The sequence below is a fragment of the Anabrus simplex genome, chromosome 6 (assembly GCF_040414725.1).
Source record: "Anabrus simplex isolate iqAnaSimp1 chromosome 6, ASM4041472v1, whole genome shotgun sequence".
NCBI classification, from domain to species: Eukaryota; Metazoa; Arthropoda; class Insecta; order Orthoptera; family Tettigoniidae; genus Anabrus; species Anabrus simplex.
In genome coordinates this window covers 226,013,318-226,040,064 of record NC_090270.1, presented here as the reverse complement: position 1 = coordinate 226,040,064, position 26,747 = coordinate 226,013,318, and positions in this window count along the sequence as shown.

The window sequence follows — 26,747 nt, the reverse complement described above, 5'->3', positions numbered from 1 at the left end:
CTTCCAATTGTAAAATCCCCTTGTTAAAGTGTAATTCTGTATCATGTTCCTCTATTTCGCCGACCCAGGATGAGATGTTATTAGACCTTAGACATCTACCTGAGGAGCAGGCTGATAGTATTCGTAAATTGTGTCAGTCGTTTCCAGAGGTGTTCTCTGATACTCTTGGTGTTACTGACCTTATTGAATACACAATTGAGGTCACGGATTCGATTCCTGTCCGTTTTCCACCTTATAGGCTATCTCCACCTAAAATGAAGGCTCTGAAAGAAATCATCGGTCAGATGTTGAAGGATGGTATTATTAGGCCCTCTAAGTCGGCGTACTCTTCGCCTATTTTTCTAGTCCCGATACCCCAAGGTGGCTTCAGGCCTGTCATTGATTATAGGGCTCTCAATCGGAAGGTGGTGTTACAATCTGTGCCCCTTCCTGACCTTCATTCTTGCTTTTCGTGGTTTCGTAAAGCTAAATTCTTCACCATCTTGGACCTGAATCAGGCCTACAATCAAATTCCCCTTGCCGAAGAGTCTAAACATCTTACAGCGTTTGCCACGGATTGGAATTTGTATGAATACAACCGCGTGCCTTTCGGGCTCCCCACGGGAGCAGCTGTACTCACTAGACTGCTAGATAGGGTCTTCTCCGACATCAAATTTGAGTACTTGTATCACTACCTGGATGATGTCGTCGTATTTTCGGAAACCTTTGAAGAACATCTAGATCATCTGCGAGAAGTTCTCAATCGCCTTCGTAAGGCTGGGTTAACTGTTAAGTTGTCCAAGGTTGCCTTTGCTAAGCCCTCCATGTCATTCCTAGGGCATATTGTGTCACCTGATGGTGTTGCAGTCGATCATTCTAGAACACAGGCCATCCGTGATTTTAAACCTCCCAAGGACATCAAAGGTATCGCCAGGTTCATTGGTATGGTGAATTTCTTCAGGAAGTTTATTCCTAACTTCGCTAATAGAGCGGCGCCCTTGAACCGTCTTCGTAGGAAAGGCATCAAATTTGAGTGGGGACCTTCTCAACAAGCCGCTTTTGAAGATCTTAAATTAGCTCTCTGTAAAGCCCCTGTTCTTGCTATGCCTGATTTCTCAAAGAAATTCATCGTCCAAACCGACGCGTCGTCGTCGGCGGTAGCTGCAGTCCTTCTTCAAGAGACTGAACTAGGGAGGCGACCCATCGCCTATGCATCTAGGACTCTATCGGCTCAAGAAGCCAAGTATTCCATCTATGAGCTCGAAGGTTTGGCAGTCTTATTTGCCTTAGAAAAGTTCCGTCTCTATCTGGAACATGTCAAATTCGACCTGGAGACAGATAATCAAGCCTTAAGCTGGGTCTTAGGTAGGCCGCGTCGTACTGGTCGTATAGCCCGTTGGGCCATCCGTATTTCTGCCTTCCAATTTGAGGTTAGGCATATCAGAGGCACTGAAAATGTCGTTGCAGACGGACTCAGCCGTATGTTTTCCAGCGACGTCGAGACCCATGAACCGGTCGATAGTTCATCACCTCCCGAGTCCATACTATATGAGGTTAATGCCATCTTAACAGATGCTCCCATGCTCTTTAGGGACATTGAGAAATATCAGCGTGAAGATCCGACGCTGGCTCCGATAATGAAAACCCTTTCTTCTGGGGAACATGTTGTCCCTTATGTACTGAGGAATGGTGTTCTATGTTGCCCGTCGAGGCATGATAAGATGATGAAGGTTGTCGTTCCAGCTGTTCTTGTACCTATGATCTTCAAGTACTATCATGAGACCCCATTAGGGGGGCATCTTGGAATCTTTAAAACTCGTGAAAAGATTCTTGAAAGGTTCATCTGGAAGGGTATGGACGGTGAAATCCGTGAACTAGTAAAGGCTTGTAAATCTTGTTTGCTTAGTAAACGCACTATGTCCACCAAGGTAGGCCTTTTGTCTTCTCATCAGGCTTCGCGCCCCATGGAACGCCTGTATATTGATTATGTAGGACCCTTCCCCCAGTCAAAGGGAAATGCCAACAAGTTCATCTTTGTATGTGTAGATGGTTTTACAAGATTTTCCTGGTTATTTCCGACTAAGTTGGCTACCGCTCAGTCCACCATTACTTGTCCAAATTCTATCTTCGCTTCTTTTGGTCCGTGTCAATATATCGTGTCTGATAATGGTAAGGCTTTCACATCTAATCTTTTCCGTAAATTCTGTTTTGACCTGTCCATCTCTCATGTGACAACTTCTGCTTATTATCCTCAACCATCTCTGGCTGAACGGGTTAATCGTAATCTCAGGTCCGCGCTTATTGCCTATCATCATGAAGATCATTCTAGGTGGGACACGTCCCTGCATTGGTTAGCTTTTGCTTTGAATTCGGCGGTTCATGAATCTCATAAGTTTACTCCAGCTTCTTTGATGTTCAAGTTCGTTCCCAACACGCCGCTCTCTAACCTCTGGTCTCTGAGTGACATTCTACCCGAGACAATAGATCCAGATAATATTAAAGATCTTTGGAAGAAGCCTAAAGCCAATCTTAAAGTGTCTCATGAAAAGGTTAGGGAAAGATATGATCGTGGACGGAGACCCACCAATTTGAAGATAGGTGACCAGGTGATGGTCAAAAATTTTGTTCCCGCGGGCAAGCTTGCCCCCAGATTTCATGGGCCGTGTATAATTCTCGATTTTCTTACGCCGGTCACATTATTATTAAGCAATCCAGCCACCGAGAGGATATTTAGGGTTCACCTGCCGCAGGTGAAACCGGTATAATTTCTGTGCTAACTTGCTTCATATGATTTTGAAAGAAATATGAAGGTTATATTTTTTGAGGGGTTTCACTTTTAAGGCCTTCTGCCCTTTCTATAATATTTTTTTATATTTAAGCATTTATTGTAAACCCTCCCCGCACAGTTAAACTGCCATCCTGTCCTTGCCACGGCCATTACCACGCTCCCGTCTCCTGCTCCACAACACACAGTGGCTTGCATATGAAAAGAATTTATCCACGCCGCTGGCCCCTCAACCTCACCACAATGAATGTACCCTACTATCATTCTGGTTCAACAAAAATTCTGCCGTCGAGCTTTAATGTTTCAGTGCCCCCGCAGCCGCGCGGCGCCGTGCCGCGACTGAGATAGAGGAAGGGCCCCCTCTACTCCAGTGAGGTCGACCTGTGCACGGCGAGCTGGAGCCCTCCTCCCGGCCAAGGCTGATGTGCGGCGCACAACCTGCTACTTGCCCGCAGCCTGTATATGTTCGCCGCGGGCGCGGCGTGCTTCGACACCTCTACTCCTCTCATAGTGCGGGCGAGCGGTATCTCAGGGTACTTGAGGGGTCCGAGCGGCCTCCTCTGGACTCAAGCAGCGGCGGCTGGCCTGGCCGTCAAAGTCATCGGCAACTGATATATTTAGTCAGTTACATGGACGTTTCACATCAACAATTATTACCTTTTTGGATTTTACCGCAATATCTGGTGGACTTAGAAAATTTTCTTCTCTTTCAAGAATTTAAAGTTTTTCCTTCTGAATTCAACTTCTACAAACATAAAGACGTTACATCAGCAATATCTATAAAGAATTTTGAAACTGGATCAAACCAAATTTAGAAAATTTTTATAAATGCTTCTGCAATTAATCTCCATATCAACATCATAACTTGGACCTTGTTTTCAAACAAATTTCCTGTGTCACCCCTGGAGGGACTTTTGGCGGGGGGGGGTCTGTACCGGGCGGTACACCTCCACGCCGCTAATTCAAACTTTGCGCCAGTTGAAACTCCTCTGCTGGAGGAAGTCTGAACTTTATCTACTGTTTAATTTTCAAGTTTCTCAGAAGATGTCACTACTTGGAAATTTTGAAGTTTCTGAACTGGGTCGTTTTCGACGTAGTTTTGTTCTGCCTGTAGTAAGAAGTGTGAACATTCTCTTCTAGAGGACACTACTGAAGAACTACAATTGTGCACCCTGGTGCGAAGTGAAAGAACTATGTTTTTGGAGAAAATTTGAATTCATAAGTTTGTTCTTTGTTAAATTTCTTGCAGTCATGGTTTAAGTTGGCAATATTAACCCTTTCTTTCCCAATCCCGAATTTCTCGAATTAATTTTCCACCAATAATGTGTTTTTTCTTCATCTTGTGTAGGGGTTTTCTTGGTTAACCAATAAAATTCTTGTGGGAGGGTGTTCTCATTCCTGAAACGCCTCGAACTTTCCACGAGAGTATATAAACTGATGATTTTAGGGTCTCTGCGCCACTTCAGTAACATCTTTCAGTGTGTAAAGTACGTAGCAGGGGGCGGGAAGCGCCTCTTTCTTCGGGCAGCAGTTCATCCACAAGGTAATGGCCGTTTAATAACTTCTTTTCTTGCTAGCTCAGCAGTTTAACTCTCGGGGCAGGTCCGAAGCCTTTTACCATGTAACTTCCCTTAAAATGTAAAAACACTTGGTATCTATTCTATCTTTTTAAATTACAAATCGGGATAGAGAGTGCTTAACCCTCTCGAGCTCCCACTCATATTGCATTGAGGTGAACTTATTTTCACAACTTTTTCTTCCTTAACGTAATGTAAATTGTTCCTTCTATAAGTCACCTCTTTAGTATGGGATTAGCCCTTGCATTAGCGGCCTAGAGCCAGATTAGGTTTTAAACAAAATGTATTAGGAGTGCAAGTACGCCTCCTCTCAAGTTGGTATTTTTGAGGCCATGTAATTTTCATATTTCTTTACTTAATAGGCCTCAGTAGGTTGGGTATTTTACCCCTGTGTTTATGTCCTTAGAGGACAACTTGAAGGTGGAGTTTGGTGTGGCCTTTGATAGGCTTAAATTTTAAGAGCGAGTTGCTCTTTCTTGAAAAAGTGCGTTGTTGAATGCCTCGAGGAGGCTTTACCGTGTAAAGAGGAGCAAGTGCTCCTAGGCATGTTTGGGGTCTTCTGCCCCTTTGTTGACTTCTGTATATCGTAAGGTTGGGCTTATAGCTCAAGAATTGGGTGTCTGGCTCTCGGAGCCCGAATCCTGTAATCTCTGTAATTGTACCTTTTCGAATTGTGTTTCGGCTACTGTGTACCTGTTCAATTTGTTATTTCTTATTCTTGATTTTGAAAAGAAAATATAACCTTGTTAAATTTTACCTTAACTTTAATTTCGTAGTTTGAGACCCGTTCACCCCCGCACATTCTTTCACCTCTGCTGTTCCACAGATACCTCGGAACAAATACAATAGCACAAAACACTAACCTAATTATTCAATCGCAGAAAGGTAAATATGCTAGGGATAGGGTTTGCAGGAACACGACCACATCCGAAATTCACGCTTTAATTGGCTTTCTCTACCTGGAGGGAATCCTGAAAGCTAATCACCTCAATCTGAAAGATTTGTGGAAGACTGATGGCACAGGGGTAGAGATATTCAGACTTACAATGTCACTGAGTAGATTTCGTTTCCTTTTCAGGTTATTGCGTTTTGATGACACGTCAACACGAGAAGAAAGGCTGTAGTATGATAAATTAGCTCCTATAAGGAACATATTCGAAATATTTGTTACCAATTGCAAATCTGCCTACACTCCATTTGAATACATGACAATAGATGAAAAGTTAGAGGCTTCCCGAGGAAACTGCAGGATTAGGCAATATATACAGAGTAATCCCAACAAGTATGGAATCAAAATATTTGCTTTATGTGATTCCAGGATGTATTACACATTGGATATCGAAGTATACGTTGGCACACAACCTGATGGACCATATTCTGGGAATAATGCTCCAACTGCTGTAGTACAAAGAATGTGTAATTCACTCAAAGGAAGCGGTACAAATGTCACCGTAGACAATTGGTTTACCAGTCTGCCGTTGATTGAAACACCCAAACGTGAGTTCAGACTTACTTTAATAGGTACTATCAGAAAGAACAAATAGGAATTGCCACCAGAGCTCACACAGCCAAAACGTCCGCAGAAGTCAAACATGTTTGCTTTCAAGGAATCATGTACACTGCTTTCATATATTCCAAAGATGGGCAAGAATGTGTTAGTTATGTCTAGCCTCCATCATGCTGATGCTATTGACCAAGAAACTGGCACCGAGCTCGATAGCTGCAGTCGCTTAACTGCGGGCAGTATCCAGTATTTGGGAGATAGTAGGTTCGAATCCCACTGTCGACAGCCCTGAAGATGGTTTTCCGTGGTTTCCCATTTTCACACGAGGCAAATGCTGGGGATGTACCTTAATTAAGGCCACGGCCGCTTCCTTCCCAGTCCTAACCCTTTCCTGTCCCATCGTCGCCATAAGACCTACCTGTGTCGGTGCGACGTAAAGCCAATAGCAAAAAAAAAAAGAAAGAAACTGGCAAGGCAGAAATGATAGTTACGTACAATAAAACCAAAGATGGTGTAGACATGGTGGACAAGATGGGCTCTGTTTATAACTGTGCATGATACACACGCCGATGGCCTATGGTAATTTTTTACTCCATGCTGAATGTGGGAGGAATTAATTGTGTGGTAATCCACACAGAAAATAATCCTGATAACTCCACGCCCCGCAGGGAGTTCCTTCATTGCATGTCCTATGAACTTGTTGCGGAACATGTGCGAAACCGAGCTACCTTAAATAATCTGCCCAGTAATATACCGTCAAGGATCTGTGAAATTCTCAAACTTGAACCTAGAGGACGCCCTCTTGAGAATTCTAGCCACCACAGGGGTCGCTGGGCTTTCTGTGACAGGAAAAAATAACAGACCTACCAAGTACAGTTGCAAGAAGTGTGATAAATATTTGTGTCTCGAACATGCAACAATTGTGTGCTCCGAATGTTTGGAGAATGTAGACAGTGACTAAAATATGCTGAAAAATGTTAATTCTGTATTATGTCTAATGTATTACGTGTTTATCTGTGACAACAATCTATTTCGTGGCTATCTCCTGGGTCGATAAAGTGATTATTAGTTTAACATTGTTCTAAAACAATTCGACATTTGTGATTGTTGTATATACTTTCAGAATGATTAAACATAATTTTAAATTAGTCATTGTACGTCGAAAATGTATTTTCGCTGTTAGTTTCATGTTAACAACTCTTAAATCTATTTATATCTACGTGCGGAACCACAGTCCGCCGCGATTACTCACGGTACGAAAAGGCAGTGCGACTACTGCAAGGTTTAATCTTTGTATTGTGTACGTTACCATACGCTAATAATAATAATAATAATAATAATAATAATAATAATAATAATAATAATAATAATAATAATAATAATAATAATAATAATCGTTCTTCTTCTTTTCCTGCCGCTTTTCCCACACCTGTGGGGTCGCGGGTGTGAACTGCGTCGCACATGTGGATTTGGCCCTGTTTTTACGGCCGGATGCCCTTCCTGACGCCAACCCTCTATGGAGGGATGTAAGCACTATTGCGTGTTTCTGTGGTGGTTGGTAGTGTAGTGTGTTGTCTGAATATGATGAGGAGAGTGTTGGGACGGACATATACACCCAGTCCCCGAGCCAGAAGAATTAATCAGGAGCGATTAAAATCCCCGACCCGGCCGGGAATCGAACCCGGGACCCTCTGAACCGAAGGCCAGTACGCTGACCATTCAGCCAACGAGTCGGACAATAATAATAATAATAATAATAATAATAATAATAATAATAATAATAATAATAATAATAATAATAATAATAATAATAATAATAATATACGGAAATATTTACATTGGGTTAATCACATAAACGGAATTTTTTAATATTTTTATATATATATATATATATTTTTACAATTTGCTTTACGTCGCACGGACACAGATAGGTCTTAGGCAACGGTGGTATAAGAAAGGAGTAACAGGAAAGGAAGCGGACGTGGCCTTGATTAAGATACAGTCCTGGCGTTTGTCTGGTGTGAAAATAGGAAATCCTGGAAAACCATCTTCAGGGCTGCCGGCAATGGGGTTCGAACCCACTATCTCCCGAAAGCAAGCTCACCGCTGCGTGACCCTAACCACACGGCCAACTCGCTCGGTAAACGGGATTGTAAATAAACGTTACATAGAGGGGTTATAGTAATGATGTAAAGGAGAGGGCGTATAAGTCTCTGGTAAGACCCCAATTAGACTATGGTTGCAGTGTATGGGACAGACACCAGGACTGCTTGATACGAGAACTGGAAAAGATCCAAAGGAAAGCAGCGCGATTTTTTTCTGGATGATTTCCGGCAAAGGTGCAGTGTTACGAAGATGTTGAAAACTTTGGGCTGGGAAGACTTGGGAGTAAGGAGACGAGATGCTCAACTATGTGGTATGTTTCGAGCTGTCAGAACAGGGATGGCGTGGAATGACAACAGTAGACGAATAAGCTTGAGTGGAGCTGTTAAAAATAAGAAAGATCACAATATGAAGATAAGGGTGGAATTCAAGAGGACAAATTGGGGCAAATATTCATTTATAGGACGAAAAGTCAGGGATTGGAATACATTATCAAGGGAAATAATCGACAAATTTTCAAGCTCTTTGAAAACGTTTAAGAAAACGCTAGGTAAACAATTGATAGAGAATCTGCCACCTGGGCGATAGCCCAAAATGCAGATTGATTGATTGATTGATTGATTGATTGATTGATTGATTGATTGATTGATTGATTGATTGATTGATTGATTGATTGATTGATACCTTCGATAACATAGAATATTTGGCCATCTGCAACTTCAGTTTCTTCATGGCAATTGTTGCAATTTATTATTGTCAGCCTGACGAAATATTAAAAAAAATTGTATTGTTGAATTTCAGGTACCTTCCATAATTCAAACTGATCCTTTCTGAATTTATTAGAAACTGGAGATGAATCCAACTGCTATGTATGTTCTGGTGATGAGGAAGATGTTGAATAGCATGAATACCACCAAAACAGGTTGTGGGTTTATTAAACTTCAGAATCAGAGCTGCTGAAGCTTTTGTAAAGATTGGTACAACATGAAGCAGACCATCTTTCAAGTTGTCCGACTCGTTGGCTGAATGGTCAGCGTACTGGCCTTCGGTTCAGAGGGTCCCGGGTTCGATTCCCGGCCGGGTCGGGGATTTTAACCTTAATTGGTTAATTCCAATGGCCCGGGGGCTGGATGTTTGTGCTGTCCCCAACATCCCTGCAACTCACACACCACACATAACACTATCCTCCACCACAATAACACGCAGTTACCTACAAATGGCAGATGCCGCCCACCCTCATCGGAGGGTCTGCCTTACAAGGGCTGCACCCGGCTAGAAATAGCCACACGAAATTATTAATCTTTCAAGTTCAGGTACACCACGAACCTACTACGCTGGCGTAGCAGGGGGAGAGGTGATACTCCCACGTGGCGTGTCCCAGGTGGCGGATGGGGGGGGGGTCCTAACCGGCTTGCCGGCGGACTTGAGGGAAATAAAATACCTCTCGCAGACCAAACACTCTACCCCCTGCGGGTGGGGGACGCACATGTAGAATACACCGGCGGTATCCCCTGCCTATCGTAAGAGGCGACTAAAAGGGGCGACCAAGGGATGATTGTCTTAGAACCATGAAACTCCTTTTGATTAGTACCATCACGCGGGGAACGCCATGGGTCGTCTTTACTTGCGAGTAGTACCACCATATTAGGTACGAAATAGGTTTGTGATTAGTATAAGCAGTGAGTAGGTTCTCCGGTGGGTTTCCAGTACCCGTGAGTCGTACCCATGTGAGCAACACTGCGGGTCTGGGCGTTGCCTGTGAGTTGTACCACTATATGAGCGACACCGTGGGTCTGCGTTGCCTGTGATTAGTACCCATTGTGTGAGGAACACCACGGGATAGTACGTGTCCCTGTGGTTAGTACACCTAGGTGGGGAACCTCATCGGTTTGCGTTGGCTATGAGTGGCGCCATTGTGTGAGAAACACCATAGCTCTGCGTTACCTGTACGACGTACAATACTTGTGAGTAGTACCATCATGTGTGGAACACCGTGAGTCTTCGCTACTTTTGATTAGTACCCCAACATGACATATACCATGGTTCTACTTTACTAGCGATAAGTACCATTCTGAGGGACTTGACCTGGATTTTGGACCCCTTTAGGCATCAAGCATCCTCGATTCAGGATTGTCTTTATAAAGTGGTCAGTAATACTATTATTTATGATCTTTTCTGAGTCGCATCCACTGGTTTTTTATTGGTTTTTTTGAGTTTATGTCCATCCATTCATTCTTCATGACATTTTTTTATTTTAGTCAGTGGATGATTTTTAACCTTTTGTTGTCATTTCATTCCGTACCATTAGGGGCCGATGACCTCGATGTTAGGCCCCTTTAAAGAACAAGCATCATCATCATCATCATCATCATCAGTTCAGGTATACAAAAGGCAATATGCAGAGAGGAGGTTACTAAGAAAAATCCAGCTAGGCGACATTGATAATTTGTCTTCATATGATGGCAATAAGGAGCCCACAATGTGTAAGCAGCCCAATTGCACTAAAGATATACATTTGCCGTGTGTGGCACTACATGGGGCTCTTCGGCTGACAGTTTACGCACAACCGCCCTCAGTATGGTTTTCTCAACAGCTGAGTATCGCTCTCCAGCGTGGCTCAACAGCAGCTACAAGAAACTTGTTGATACTCAGGTGAATCAAGCAATGAAAATTGTGACTGTCACAGTCAAATCCATATGTACATTCTGGCTACCGGCAATGAGTCACATTCCAGCAGCAGAACTCAGACGTAAGCATGCCTTAGTTCGAGAGTATAGAGTAGAGAGTATACACCAGGACATAATTGCTGCTGAACCAGAAGATGCGTTCGCGGAACCCACACATGAGGACAGCGAGACATTTGGTGGGTAATAATTTCAAAGCCCTGCAAACCGGGAAGAAATAATTGGTGGGAAAGTTTCCAGGACATTATAAACACCGCAACAAAATCAAGTGGTTTCCATCTGCTCCGGAATATTTGGTCAACCCTAAACAGGATTAGGACAAACCATGATCTTCTCCACAAATGGGGACAAGTTCCCTCACCAGAGTGCAGTTGCGGTGTTCCCAGGCAGATTATCCGGCATTCATATAAAGGCAAATTCAGTGACTTCATGGAAGCAGCTAAATAAATAAAATCCCGTAAAAATTTTTACTTCTATGTAAATAGAATTATGAACTGCTTTGTAGATTTTCGGACACTAAAGGGGCAATTATATTCAGGCGGTGAAAATTCATGATGAAATGTAACATTTTCTCTCTAAGTGTAAAGGAACATTATTATCCCATGCAAATACTGTAAATTATTCCATGTAAATAAGCTTAAATAACATCCTACAAGTTAGTTAGGTTATTATCTGGCGCAAATACATCGATTATAGTGCTCATATACCCTTTATTTCCTCCTAACACTGACTGAAGTGTTTGGCTTTAGTGACGTTCGAGACCAAACGTACGGTGTATTGAACACGCATGCACAGAAATAGTGTCCCGACATAAACAATACATACTGCCCAACTCAAGTATTGAAAGGAGGAGAGGGCATGAAGCGCTAGTGTTGAAGGCCAGTCAAAAAGAGGGGAAGAGTGTGAACGGGTAGTGTTGAAGGCACAGTGTGTGTGTTGCTATACATCCACCACTGTGCCCATTCCAATCAGAACAGTCTTCTAGCGGGCTGTCCACCTGCAGCAATGAGTTAAGCGAGGAAATGTGGGGAAGCTATGCTTTGTTTATATCGGGACACCATTTCTGTGCATGAGTGTACATGTTCTAATTTCAGAACCGTGCATTTCTGGTGGACCAAATTTTATGTACAAATTATAGAGACTGTTTACATTGAAACTATAGTGATAAAAAGAAGAATGTCCAACCAAAAGAGAGATTTCTCTTGAATTTGTGATAATTTTATCTTTTACCCTCAAGTGTTTCTTTCTTATTATCACTAAGATTGTCTGTCGCTAGTATTTTATTGACTATTTCCCAAAGGTTATTAGTACTGCTCAACCTACTTATAAAATAGTACCGAGCAAGTGGCTGTGCGATTTGGGTCACACACCATTCAGCTTTCATTCGTGGGACAGTGGATTCGGACCCCACTGCCGGCAGCCCTGAAGATGGTTTTCCGTGGTTTCCCATTTTCACATCAGGCAAAAACTGGGGCTGTACCTTAATTAAGACCATGGTCGTTTCCTTCCCACTCCTAGCCATTTCCTATCGCATTGTCGCTATAAGAACTATCTGTGTTGGCGCGACGTAAAGCAAATTGTAAAAAATTAAAAAATCTACTTCCCTTTTTTTAATAACGTTCCTGGAGTGTAATTTGTAATCTTCCAACAGTGTTTCCGGTTAATGCTCACATCCCATTCTTTTAGTAAGTTTCTGTTGTTTTCTAACGTTTAAGATTGAGGAAGTTCCAGTGTCATCCATAGGCACGTTTGTCTCTTACTGTTTAAGTTACCTTAGATGTTTAATAAACACTGTACGGTTTTCCATCCAGTTAACTTAGTTACAATTAGAATAAATAGTTTACGGATAATTAGCCAAATGAGATCTTACACTTTTAATACCTATCGATTACTGTATTTGGCGAACGTTGCCTGCTTGTGTTGTTCCTAATCAAAATGTGTAAGACACAGGGTGAAGGGGTTGGTTTGTAACAAACGCCGGGTGTTGATTCCTGGGATCAAAACAAGAACAACTATCCCTATGAACATACACTGGCGGAAAATGAAATCTCAACACCGAGAAAGAGTTTTTCTAGATGAAAGAAATTCGGGAGACGTGTCTGCACATCTGAAAGATGACGCCTATTAAAATTTGGGCGCTAGTCAACGAAGAGTGGTGCTAGTAGCGCCAATATGGGCTTGCAAAGCAAGTTTGTTTAAATACGTATTTTATACCCTTTTGTTTCCTAGTGGCTTTACGTCGCACCGACACAGATAGGTCTTATGGCGACGATGGGATAGGAAAGGCCTAGGAGTTGAAAGGAAGCGGCCGTGGCCTTAATTAATGTACAGCCCCAGCATTTGCCTGGTGTGAAAATGGGAAACCACGGAAAACTATCTTCAGGGCTACCGACAGTGGGATTCGAACCCACTGTCTCCGGGATGCAAGCCCACAGCCGCGCGCTCCTAACCGCACGGCCAACTCACCCGGTATTGTACACTTTGTGAGCGTTAGTCATCGTCCGGTGTTGACGTTGTGAGGCACAGTAAGTGTGAACCAGACAGGCCTTTAAGGTAACGAAGACGGCAGTATGAGTAGCTTACTGAGTTTGAACGGGACCGTGTAATAGGTCTACGAGAAGGTGATTATTCTTTCCGCGATATTGCAGAAAGACTTGACATGGATGTAGCCACAGGGTATCGCTGTTGGCCAAAAATGGTCACGGGAAGGCACTGTCTCAATAAGGACCGGGATCCTCCACGCACGGGGCACTACGGAGAGGGAAGACCGCCGTATTCGACGCTTGGCTGTGATGGATAGTATCGTGCCTGCAGCAGCCATTAGAGGTTCAATTTACTCAAGAGTGACACAGAAAACTCTAGCAAATAGATTACTTGAGGGTCAGTTCCGAGCCGGACGTCCTGTAGAGTTTACGTCACTAACTCCGAATCAATGCCATCTACGACTTAAATGGAGTAAAGCTAGAGCTCATTAGAGTGTGGTGTGGAGATCTGTTGTGTTCTCTGGTGAGAACTGCTTCTGTTTTAGTACCAGTGATGGCCGTAGGTTGATAAGGAGGAGGCCAGGTGAACACTTGGAACCAACCTTTCTGTGGCGTCGACACACTGGACCTACACCAGGAGTTATGGTAATTGAACCGGTTTTGCTACCATTCATTCGCAGTATTCAAGGGGGTGTTTTCCAATAGGAGGCGCTTGTCCTCATACCTCTGCTGTCATCCCACGTGCTCTACCGAGTGTCACCCAGTTGCCTTGGCCTCCGAGATCACCAGACCTTTCGCCCGTTGAGAACATATGGGACATTATGGGAGGACAAATGAAGCGTTATCCGAAACCAGCATTAATCGTCGTTGATTTGACTGAGCAAGTGCAACAAGCATGGCAGTCTATTCCACAAAACAACATACGGCACCTGAACGACGGTCATTAATGTACCATCGTGCGACATGTCTTCTCACGCATACTTCAACCTGTGGCCTGGAGAATTTAATCAAATAAATAAATTACCTATACAATTGCTTAGCCTACGTTGTATTCATCTAATGTCGTCTTTGTGTTGGTATTTCATTTTCCGCCGTGTGTGTCCTACAATGTGTTAATGTCGAGGCACAGGCGTTGTATAATGGCCACTATAATACTGATGTTTTCGTCGTCCATTGTCCGTTTTGTTCACCGACGGGACCACTTTGGGAAGAGACGGTATCATAAACTTGCATAACACGCACACAAGCAGGCAGTTGAAATTTCCCATGGTACGGTTATCGCTAATCATCAACTAGGTTTACAACGCTATGTGTGGCGTAGTACTGTCCCTGATCAATTGATCGGCCCATACATGATACCCCGGTGACTGAATGAACCAGTGTATCTGACCTTCTTGCTGGGCACGCTGCCTGTACTACCGGAACATGTGTCTCTAGCAGTTCACCGCGCCTTGTGATTCATACATGATGGGGCTTCAACACACTTCAGTTTCCATGTACGCTGATATTTGGACAACACCTTACCATTACGGTAGATCGGGCGTCGATGCCCAGTGTATTGGCCTGCCTGGTCTCCTGACCTTAATCCACCGGGCTTTTATTTGTGGAGGCGTTCTAACCCGCGGTAACCTCCCACTCCCCGGCTACGCCTATGGACTGTTGACATGAAATATGGGACCAGGTACTTGGAACATAAAGTATGAACAACGTTCTGACGTACTGTCTTATTATGGATACGGGAGCTTTCAGTGTGCGCATGCCCAGGTAAATGAATGTTCCATTCCGTACACCGAAGCATCTCCTCGTTGTGACTAGCAGTTTGGGAACAGTTCTTCTTGTTCCCAGCGGGAGCTCTATGGTTAACATGAGCTTATCCATGTAATACGGACTGGTATGGGGCTGCCTATCCCCCTGTAGATGGGGTTGGGGGAATAGAATACACCTATTGTAAGAACCTGGGTCCCTAACTGAATCTGTCACTGCTTCCACTTAGCTGTTTCTGGCTCCTCACTTTATTTTTTCCCATCCGACCTCCCTTGGTCAACTCTTGCTCTTTCCCGCCCCCGGCGGTAATAGGTTTGTGAGACGTACGGAGTCTTTCATTTTCGCGCCCTTCCTGGCCCTTCCCTTCCTTTTCACAATACCTTCATTCTCCGAAGCGACAGAACTTTTCCTTTACCTGTCCGTTTCATGTCAAGAAAGGATGGTTGCCCAGCTGGACAGTTACCACAACCTAGGGCGCTCGAAGTGGGCCAAGTTGCTCCTAATAGAGATCTTGGTTGGTACAAACATTTCTTGTTCTGTTACGTAAGAATGTCAAAGCAGATGTGCGTTATCCGGAGGCCCGATGTTTTGTTCTGATATTTACCATTCATGTCAATTACAGTGGGTTAGATGTGAACCGCTTAATACCAGTTTCCAAACACGATGACGCACTGCTAGTAATTGAACAATGGCACGCGGGTGCTTTATGATTGTGAAAGATAAGATAACGACACTACAGCAGTACCCGCCATTCTTACTTCTTTTTACAAGTTGCTTTACATCGCACCGACACCGCTAGGTATTACGGCGACGATGGGATAGGAAAGGGCTAGGAGTGGGAAGGAAGCAACCGTGGCTTTAATTAAGGTACATCCCCAGCATTTGCCTGTTGTGAAAATGGGACACCATCGAAAACCATCTTCAGGGCTGCCGACAGTGGGGTTCGAACCCACTATCTCCCGAATACTGGATATGGCCGCAATTAAGCGACGTCAGCTATCGAGCTCGGTATTCTTACTTTGTAGGCTATGCATAGACCTTCATCTCGGAAGCTCGTCGACCCTCAACAACTCCGCTATCAGTTGTCATAGACGTCAGAAGAGGTGAACTGGCAAAGTAAGGAGTGAGGTGATTTCCAGTTGCTTTCCCCACCGAGGCAAAACTTGCTGATAGGCCGCTTTCACACGAAGCAATTAATGGCGACAATCCGTTGCCACGACCGCTTGCCTGTACGGAGAAGTGGACAAAACTACAAGCAACTCGGCCGTGGTGGTTCACACAACTCCCCATTGTCAATCGACAAATTGGTATCTACAACTGCTTGCTTTGCTAATCCACACGAAAAATAAATGCAGGGCAAAGGCAATGAATGTGCATCCTATAGAATCAGGAACACTTTGAGAGAGGTCGTTATTATTATTATTATTATTATTATTATTATTATTATTATTATTATTATTATTATTATTATTATTATTATGCCGTTCCTTCTGCAGCCAGTCCCTGCTATGAATGGTGTGAAAATATTGCTCATAGGGTCAGTTGGTGCATGCATTTCAGTGGGCTTGGCAGACTGATATGTAATAGCAACTTCTGGCTTGGTGAGGAAAGCAACGGGAAACTACCTCACTCCTCATTTCCCTAGTACGCCTCTTCAGTGATGCCTAGGCCATCTATGACAGCTGATGGCGGAACTGTTGAGGATCCAACCAGCCTTCGGGCTGAGGACTAAACATACATTATCATTATTATTATTATTATTATTATTATTATTATTATTATTATTATTATTGTTGTTGTTGTTGTTGTTGTTACGGGGTTGGGTGAAAGAAGGTGCCGGGTTGAATGGGTCTAACTACAATGTCAAAATATAATTTAAACTGAAATGGAAGGTTATGTTTTTGAAAAGCAACAAGTTAACAAATTCTCACTTAGTGAGATAACAATGACCAAAATAGAAAAAATCCAAGATTCCAGTACTTTAACTCTCTTGGGCTACAGGCCCTTAGTTTTACAATTTTTGATTTCCCAGCTCAAATTTACAAACAGCACAAATTTACACAAGGGCAGAAATCCCTCCATACATGGAGCGCTTGCTCCTAACACACAATATCAAGCCTCCCAGAGGCACTTTTACAACACTTGAAAAGAGCGAACGTGCTCTCAGTTCTCCCAAGCCTACTCAAGGCAACATTACATGAAAATCTACTAATCGCAGGCCTTACAAGGCACTATTTACAAATTTGAAACGGGGGTATCTTGTACCCAACCTATTGGGCCGTTGCGGAAACAAGCAGGTTAAGTAAATGGCCCGAAACACAAATTGAATGGAGGCGTGTACTTGCACTCCTAGATATGCATTATTAAAACCTAAGGGGCACTAGGCCGATGAAACAGGGGCTATTCCCAAACTATGGAGGTGACTCGTGTAAGAATATTTTACCACACTACAGAATGAAAAACAGCAATAAATATAGTCACCTCAAACCAAGATGAAGGGGAGCTCGAGAGGGTACATCACTCTCTATCCCCGGTTTACAGTTAAAGATTTATGAAATTTTTACATGAGCTGACAGGAGATTTACATTTTAGAGAAGTTGGTTACATAGTTAAAGTTTCGAACCTTTCCCTCGGGTTAACCTGCGGAGCAAGCAAAAAAGTAAGATGTTAGATGGCCATTACCTTGCTGAAGAACTGCTGCCTGAAGAAAGAGGCGCCTCCCGCCCCCTGCTTGACACACACGCTTAGTTAGATGACGATCCAATGGCCAAGAGACGTGAAAATCCGCAGTTTATAAACCATCGGGGAAAGTTCGAGACCTTTCATGAATAAACCAGCTACACCCTCTCACTTTATTGGTTAAATTCAAAAGTACCACTCAGAATCGAGGAAGAAGCCTGTGATAGGCGGAAAATTAATTAGAATACAGAAATTAGGGATTGGCTAGATTCAAAACTGGCGGAAAGATCAATATTGCCAACCCAAAAATAAATGAACATCATTTAGTAAAAAAAAAACTTATGAATACACAACTTCTTTAAATCAAAAGTTCTTTCACTTCGCACCAGGGTGCATGATCATAGTTTTTAGCAGTGACATCTATTGAAGAAAGTCCAAACTTCTTGATGAAGGGCAAACAAAACAAATAGAAATTCACACAGTACAGGAAACTTCACGATAACACAATTTCATCAGATTTCTGTAGTGACATCTTCAGAGTAAAGGGTTAAGTAGGTCTAGTTTCAAGTTCACGGTTCCTCCAGCAGAGGAGTTCTTTTAGGCGCAAGATTTAAATGTGCGGCATAGAGGTGTACCTCCCGGTACAATTATTATTATTATTATTATTATTATTATTATTATTATTATTATTATTATTATTATTATTATTATTATTATTATTATTATTATTATTATTATTATTATTATTATTATTGTACCGGGCGGTACACCTCCACGCCGCTAATTCAAACCTTGCGCCAGTTGAAACTCCCCTACTGGAATAAGTATGAACTTTGTCTTATGTGTTAATTTTCAAGTTACCCTGAAGATGTCACTACTTGGAAATTTTGAAGTTTCTGAACTGTGTTGTTTTCGACGTATTTTTGTTTTGCTTGTAGTAAGAAGTGTGAAAATTCTCTTCTAGAGGACACTACTGAAGAACTACAACGGTGCACCCTAGTGCGAAGTGAAAGAACTGTTTTTTTGGAGAAAATTTAATTTCAAAAGTTTGTTCTTTGCTAAATTTCTTTCAGTCATTGTTTAAGTTGGCAATATTAACCCTTTCCTTCCCCTTGTTTTGAATTTAGCCAATACCGAATTTCTTCAATTAATTTTCCACCAATAATGTGTTTCTTCTTCATCTTGTGTAGGGGTTTTCTTTATCCACCAATAAAATGATTGTGGGCGGGTGTTTTCCTTCCTGAAACGCCTCGAACTTTCTGCGAGAGTATATAGACTGCTGATTTTAGGGTCTCTGCGCCACTTCAGTACCATCTTTCAGTGTGTAAAGTACATAGCAGGGGGCGGGAAGCGCCTCTTTCTTCGGGGAGCAGTTCAACACCAAGGTAATGGCCTTTTAATAACTTCTTTTCTTGCTAGCTCAGCAGTTTAACTCTCGGGGCGGGTCCGAAGCGTTTTCTACCATGTAACTTTCCCTAAAATGTAAAGACTCTTAGCCTCTATTCTCTTTCAAAACTACATATTGGGATAGAGAGTGCTTAACCCTCTCGAGCTCCCTCTCATATTGCATTGAGGTGAACTTATTTTCACAACCGTTTCTTCCTTAACGTAATGTAAATTGTTTCCTTCTAAAGTCACCTCTTTAGTATGGGATTAGCCCTTGCATTAACGGCCTAGTGCCAAGTAGGTTTTAAACAAAGTGTATTAGGAGCGCAAGTTCGCCTCCTCTCAAATTGGTATTTTAGAGGCCAGGTAATTAAATTTTCTCACTTAGTAGGCCTCAGTAGGTTGGGTATCTTTACCCCTGTGTTTATGTCCTTAGAGGACAACTTGAAGGTGGAGTTTGGTGTGGCCTTTGATAGGCTTAACCTTTGAGAGCAGATCGCTCTTTTGAAGTTTGTTTCTGCGCGCCTCGAGGAGGCTTTATGATATAATTGGGAGCAAGTGCTCCTGGGCTTGATTGGGGTTTTCTGCCCCTTTGTTGAATTCTGTATATCGTAAAGTTGGGCTAATTGCTCAAGAATTGTGTGTCTGGCTCTCGGAGCCCCAAATCCTGTAATTGTACATTCTCGATTAGTGGTTTTGCTACTCTGTACCTGCCATTATTGTTATTTCTTGTTTTTTGCTAAGAAAATATAACCTTGTTAAATTTTAAATTCACTTTAACTTCGTAGCCTGAGACCTGTTCACCCCCCGCACCTTCTTTCACCTCTAACTAGCACGGAAAACTCCGTAACAAGTGGTAGCAGAGCGTGGTTGAATGGGTCTCAATTTAGCCCCTTTTGACGGCTAAACATTTTTTTGATTCGAACTCTAACAATTTTCTCAGTTGCTGGAATTTTTAAATTTTCCTTTTTCAAAATCGTTTTGTCATCATGCCCGGCCCTCGCGATGTTCTCCATCTTAACTATTTGCGCAAGGAGGAGTTGATCTATGAATTGACTATTAGAAATGTGCAATCTGGAGGCACCGTTGTGGTAGACACAAACAAGCTTAGAGAGTCCCTTGATTTGCCCATTTCCATCCCCACTTTGGGAGAGAAAGAAATTGACGACTCTCTTTCCACGATCATCGAGAATATTACTGGGCTAGCATCTGTAGTTAGTTTTTTTGACGAAAATGATCCTTCTTCTAATCAAATTAAGCGTGTGCAAGCCAGGCTATTTCATTTTTCAAATAGAGTTAACGATCTGTTGTCTCTGAAGTTGAATGACGTTCAGAGGAAGGAAGCTAGTACGGTGCTTGAAAATATTTCTGAATTATCTAATAAGGTAACTCAATTGTTAACTGGGGAAGTTCCTCCCAAAGTCGATCAACCCACCACGGTGAATGTAGGTAGTGAGGAAGAGCCTCCTAAGGGAGAAGTCAACAGGATAACCGTTGGAGCTCAAACGATCTCTGCCCCATTGGACAACGAGTCTGAACGCCGTGCATCGTTGAATAATGTACGTTCTGAATTAACTTCTTTGCCACTGAAACCTTTACCTACTATGTCACCTGGGTTCAGCAGCTTGCCTCATCCATTGGCAATGTTGCTCAGAGGTATCTCGAAGTTTTCGGTTAACACTACCAGTGAAGTTATTTCTTTCTTAAGGTTTTTAGTTGAATTTCAGGATCATGCCCTTGTTTTTTCTCTTTCTCCATGTCAGATTTTGCAAATCATCTATCCCTATGCAATAGGTATTCTCTCAGACAAAATAGTAAGAGCCATTGCCGAGCAATCATCTATTGAAGACTTCCACGCCCACTTGCTAGCTAACTTCATCCCGGCTAGGGCAAGGTCATCTCTGATTCAGAAGTACTATTATCGAGTACAGAGATTGGATGAAAATCTGGCTGATTTTATACAAGACATTAAGTTTTATACTAGGGTTTTTGCTCTTCATTTTCCTGAAGATCAGATTGTACAGGCTATTGTAGAAGGAATTTCACCATCCTATAGGTCATATTTGTGTTTCGCGGCGTGCCCGCAAACCTTCTCTGAACTTGAAGCATTGGCCGTCTCAGCGGAAGGAGTTAGATACGCCGATTCCTTGCGTGTCGCGAAAGAACCCCCTCCTTCGTTTAGTAATACTCGGCCTCCACCTCGCCGATCAGTCACACCTCGTAAATGTTACGCTTGCGGGTCGCCTGACCATCTTCGGAACAAGTGTCCATTGATCAAATCTAGTAGGGCAAATAATGGAGCTGGCTCATCACAAGGCTGTTTTAAATGTGGGGCTTTCTCACATTTCGCCAAGAATTGCACAAATTCAAATAGCACCCCCTCCTGCTCAACTTCTGGTGCAACGTCCACCAATGTCACTAATAATAAGTGACTAGCGGCTTCGGCTGAGTCGACTAATCCATCTTTCCGAGGCTCAGCCCCTGGTAAACAGATCGAAACTTCAGGGAACGTTCAATCTGCAAATCCATCTTTTGAATGCCCCAAAGAGTGTCTTAGGATTGCGGCGGATACCCCCCCACCGGTCCCCTTTCTCAAAATTGAGTTAAATAATGAGCCTATAACAGCCCTATTAGATTCAGGCAGTGTTTGTTCTATTATTTCGGCTGAATGGTATGCAAAATTGAAATCTGTTTGTAAACTTCCTGACTATTGTTCCTCTTCGATCCAATATGTTTCGGCTAATTCATCTCCCTTAGAAATTCTAGGTTCTTTACAGGTCAAAATTCGTATTTTTAAATTTACATGGAAAATCAAACTTTTTGCGCCTAAGCACTTGTCTTGCCCCATCATATTGGGAGCGGACTTCATTTCTCACACTGGTCTTGTGCTCGATCTTCAGAGTAAGTCGTGCACATTCAAATTTGCTTCCAATTATAAAATCCCCTTGTTAAAATGTAATTCTGCGTCATGTTCATCTATTTCGCCTACCCAGGATGAGATGTTGTTAGACCTTAGACATCTACCTGAGGAGCAGGCTGATAGTATTCGTAAGTTGTGTCAGTCGTTTCCAGAGGTGTTCTCTGATACTCTTGGTGTTACTGACCTTATCGAATACAAAATTGAGGTCACGGATTCGATTCCTGTCCGTTTTCCACCTTATAGGCTATCTCCACCTAAAATGAAGGCTCTGAAAGAAATCATCGATCAGATGTTGAAGGATGGTATTATTAGGCCCTCTAAGTCGGCGTATTCTTCGCCTATTTTTCTAGTCCCGAAACCCCAAGGGGGCTTCAGGCCTGTCATTGATTATAGGGCTCTCAATCGGAAGGTGGTGTTACAATCTGTGCCCCTTCCCGACCTTCATTCTTGTTTTTCATGGTTCCGTAAGGCCAAGTTCTTCACCATCTTGGATTTGAATCAGGCCTACAATCAAATTCCCCTTGCCGAAGAGTCTAAACATCTTACAGCGTTTGCCACGGATTGGAATTTGTATGAATACAACCGCGTGCCTTTCGGGCTCCCCACGGGAGCAGCTGTACTCACTAGGCTGCTAGATAGGGTCTTCTCCGACATCAAATTTGAGTACTTGTATCACTACTTGGATGATGTCGTCGTATTTTCGGAGACCTTTGAAGAACATCTAGATCATCTGCGAGAAGTTCTTAATCGCCTTCGTAATAGGGTTGGGCACTATGTCCCTGTTTCGGGACACTGTGCCGGTGCACCGTTATGTTCCGCTGTTCCGGAACACGGAGTGTCAATTGCTCCGAAACATTCTCAAGCGAGACCGAGATATTGACTTGCTATCCCGTCAGAAGCGCCCTTCCCCTTCGCCTACTAGCTGACTGTCGATACCGGCCGTGTGCACTTTGTTCTAGCGCCTGACACTCAGGAACCATCATCGGCTAAGTTAGCGTGCTGGCCTTTGGTCACAGGGGTCCCGGCAGGGTCGGGAATTTTAACCATCATTGGTTAATTTCTCTGGCACGGGGGCTGGATGTATGTGTTGTCTTCATCATCATTTCATCCTCATCACGACGCGCAGGTCGCCTACGGGGGTCAAATCAAAAGACCTGCACCTGGCGAGCCGAACCCGTCCTGGGATCTCCCGGCACTAAAAGCCATACGCCATTTCATTTTTATCGGCTAAGTTTGTACATGATCGCGTAGCAGGATATTTAGCCACCACACTCTCCCTCTGCTTGAGCTTTTCAGAACTTACGATTTTCACTTTCCTCGAGTTCAGAGTGTATTGTGAACAGAATTACAGGCTCAGTGATATAATTGAACGCTCACAATGCTATCGCTTGCCCAATTTGTAATCGGTTCTAATGCTACTAGGTACACATTCATTATTTCTAACACCTTAAAGAGAAACTAAGTCGCTAATATTATTCTGAAACACATCTACATGACTTGTAAATATCACTTCTTCACCTGAATGTTTCGTCTTAAAATGACAATTCAAGTTTTCCTATAATTAAAGGATGTAGAACATTCTGACATACTGAGCCCACCAAGTTATTCACAACTATTAGAGAATTAAATAATACACTTCACTAGCTTAAGTGATGATTTCACTGAACATTCTGAAAGAAAGAAACTCAAGTCCACGTTTTAACAAACTTCACCTCATTACCGCAAGCTACAGTTAACTGATTGGAAGCATCTTTTCACGCGGGATCTTCGAGAATGCTTACACTATAAGAAAGAAAAGAAAGAGAGTCTTGTGTATAATAAAATGAAGTACGGGTACAACATACTGGGCACACGAAGTTATACTTAGCTATTTTACATTTAAATAATACACTAGTTTAATTGGTTTCACTTCGAGATTCGCAGTAATCAAAGGTAAGCGGGACCTGTGACGACACGATGCGTTCGCACTATGAGTCAAGTGACACCGGATATAGCCGATGACGGCTCGTGACGGCTCCTGAGTGTCAGGCGCTAGACGGAAGTGCAGTGTGCCCGTGCCGCCGCCAGTCCCGCCATGTGCTGCTCGTGTTGGAGTGTTCCGTGTTCTGTCATATCCTCTTTGTTCTGTGAGTTCCGTTGCAGCCTGCCACTGGCCTTCGGTAGTAAATCGGTACATGCGAATAACTTAATGTGTTCTGTTTTGTGTTCAACTGTTCTATAAGTGTGTTTTCATTGAAGCCTAGGAATATACACCGTACAAAGGACGGTAAACTTTCCATGATGTCGCACCGGAGTCCTGTTTGGGACTTTTTTACTAGAATAAAACCCGACAGAGTGAAATACAATATATGTTTTTCTATTTTGTGTGCAAAGGGATCTTCAACCGGCACAATGTCCGACTCGTTGGCTGAATGGTCAGCGTACTGGCCTTCGGTTTAGAGGGTCCCGGGTTCGATTCCCGGCCGGGTCAGAGATTTTAACCTTCATTGGTTAATTCCAATGGCCCGGGGGCTGGGTGTTTGTGCTGTCCCCAACATCCTTGCAACTCACACACCACACATAACACTATCCTCCACCACAATAACACGCAGTTACCTACACATGGCAGATGCCGCCCACCCTCATCAGAGGGTCTGCCTTACAAGGGCTGCACTCGGCTAGAAATAGCCACACGAAATTAAATTAACCGGCACAATGACGAGACATTTCAGACTTAAACATCCCACAACAGACATTTATCAAAGTAGTTTCTTATCGGTGCATCATGACTCAGAAGACGAAAAGGCAACAACTGAAGCTTCAAGTCCTGTGCCTGCCACATCTGTTCAAGTAATAACTGGACAAACCTATCTTCCTGTGTCGCTAATGCAAGCTGTTTCATCATCATCTACCACCAACACTACTACTGCTACTACTACAACAGGTACGTCCCATCATACACTCGAGTTAAGCACATTAAGCAGAGGGAAGGTACAAAGATTGAAACAAAATAGAATACAAGCCTATTCATCCAGGCCTATGTCAACAACTAAGAAAGAGAAACTTGAACAGTTGTTGAAATGGATTGCAAAAGATTTTTTACCTTTCAATATAGTTGAGGCTGAGGAGTTTCAGAAGTTTTTATCGATGTTGAATCCTAATTATAGTATCCCAAGCCGTAAAACACTTTCGAATAGTCTCTTGAATAAACTCTATGACACAACATTGCAAGATGTCAAGGCTAACATGTCAGAAAATGCTTCATATGTACCCTTACAACAAATGGGTGGATTTCATTGAAAAATGAAAACTATATAGCAGTTACCGCTCATTTCATATGTAAAAGTGATGGCACACTCTCTTCAAAGCTTCTGTCCTGCTCAAAGTTTGTAGGAAGACACACAGCAGACAACATTGCCGAAGAACTCAAGAAAGTGGTAATAGAATGGGATCTTCAGGACAAAATCGTGGCCTGCACAACAGATAATGCTTCAAATATGGTTAGTGCGGTTCAGAAGTGCAACTGGTGGCACGTTCCGTATTTAGCGCATAGTTTGAATCTAGTAGCACAATCAAGCGTGGAAGAAATAAGGCCAACGAGAGAGAAGGTAAAACGTATTGTCGAATTCTTTAAAAGGAGCCCACAGTCCTTGGAGAAACTTCACAGCACTCAAAAACAGAGGGTTATCCTGTTCTGACTCTAAAGCAGGACTGTCCAACACGGTGGAACTCGACATACAAGATGATGAATAGAGTGATTCAGACCAAAGAACCACTACAAAGTACTCTTGCAATAATGAACAATAATTCTGTGGAAGTTTTAAACAATGAAGACTGGTTCATAATTGAGAAATCAGTTGAAATTCTTCGGTGCTTCGATGAAATGACGAGGGAAGTCAGCAGTGAAAAGCACGTTATCCTTTCAAAAATTGGATTGATGAGTAGGAACCTTCGAACTCATTACCAACAGCTGCGAGAGGTGGAATATGACAGTCCGGCCATTTCTCGACTCCTTGGCAAGATATGTGAAGAACTGACAAGTAAAATTTGCAATAAGTACCACAATATAAATATAATGTGGGAAGCAACACTTTTAGATCCACGTATGGTTTTATGAAGGATGAAAGCAAACTTAAAGAAATAAAGGAAAAACTTATTAATGATGCCGCTACCGTTATTGGCACTGCACACCAACAGACAGCTGTTAACACATCAGGTGGAACACAAGAGCCCTCATAAAATGAGAGTCAGGCATATGGGTCTACAGTATCATTTTCGAGCATACTATGGAAAAACTTTGATGCAGGCGTTGAAGAGCTCGTTCAAGCGCCAACTGTTAATCCAAAAACAGTAAGTATCATACAGATTGATAAGTATTTAAATATGCCTCTTCTGCATAGGTTAGAGAATCCTCTTCAATGGTGGAATGACAACAAAGATACCTTGCCAGCCCTCTACGACTTAATGAAGAAGAGACTTTGCATTATGGCGACATCAGTTCCCTGTGAACGAGTGTTCTCAAAGCAGGGACAGACCATCACAGAAAACCGTACACGTCTGAAAAGTGACAAAGTTTCTAAAATCATGTTCCTGAATGAAAATATGCCGTGAACATTTTGAGCACCATTTAAAGTGTTGTAGCCTATTGGAAGATTAACATTTGTCGGTAGTTTCACTTAATTTTTATTTTCGTGCTCTCCTTGTACAGTATATAGTGTTTAATTTTTATTTTCGTGTTCTCCTAGTACAGTATAATATAGTGTTTTATTTTTATTTTCGTATTCTCCTTGTGTAGTATATACTGTTTAATTTGTATTTTAGTGTTCTGCTTTAATATCGTGTACGTAAATAGAGTACCGGTACTGACGAATATATATATATATATATATTGCTAGTGGCTTTAC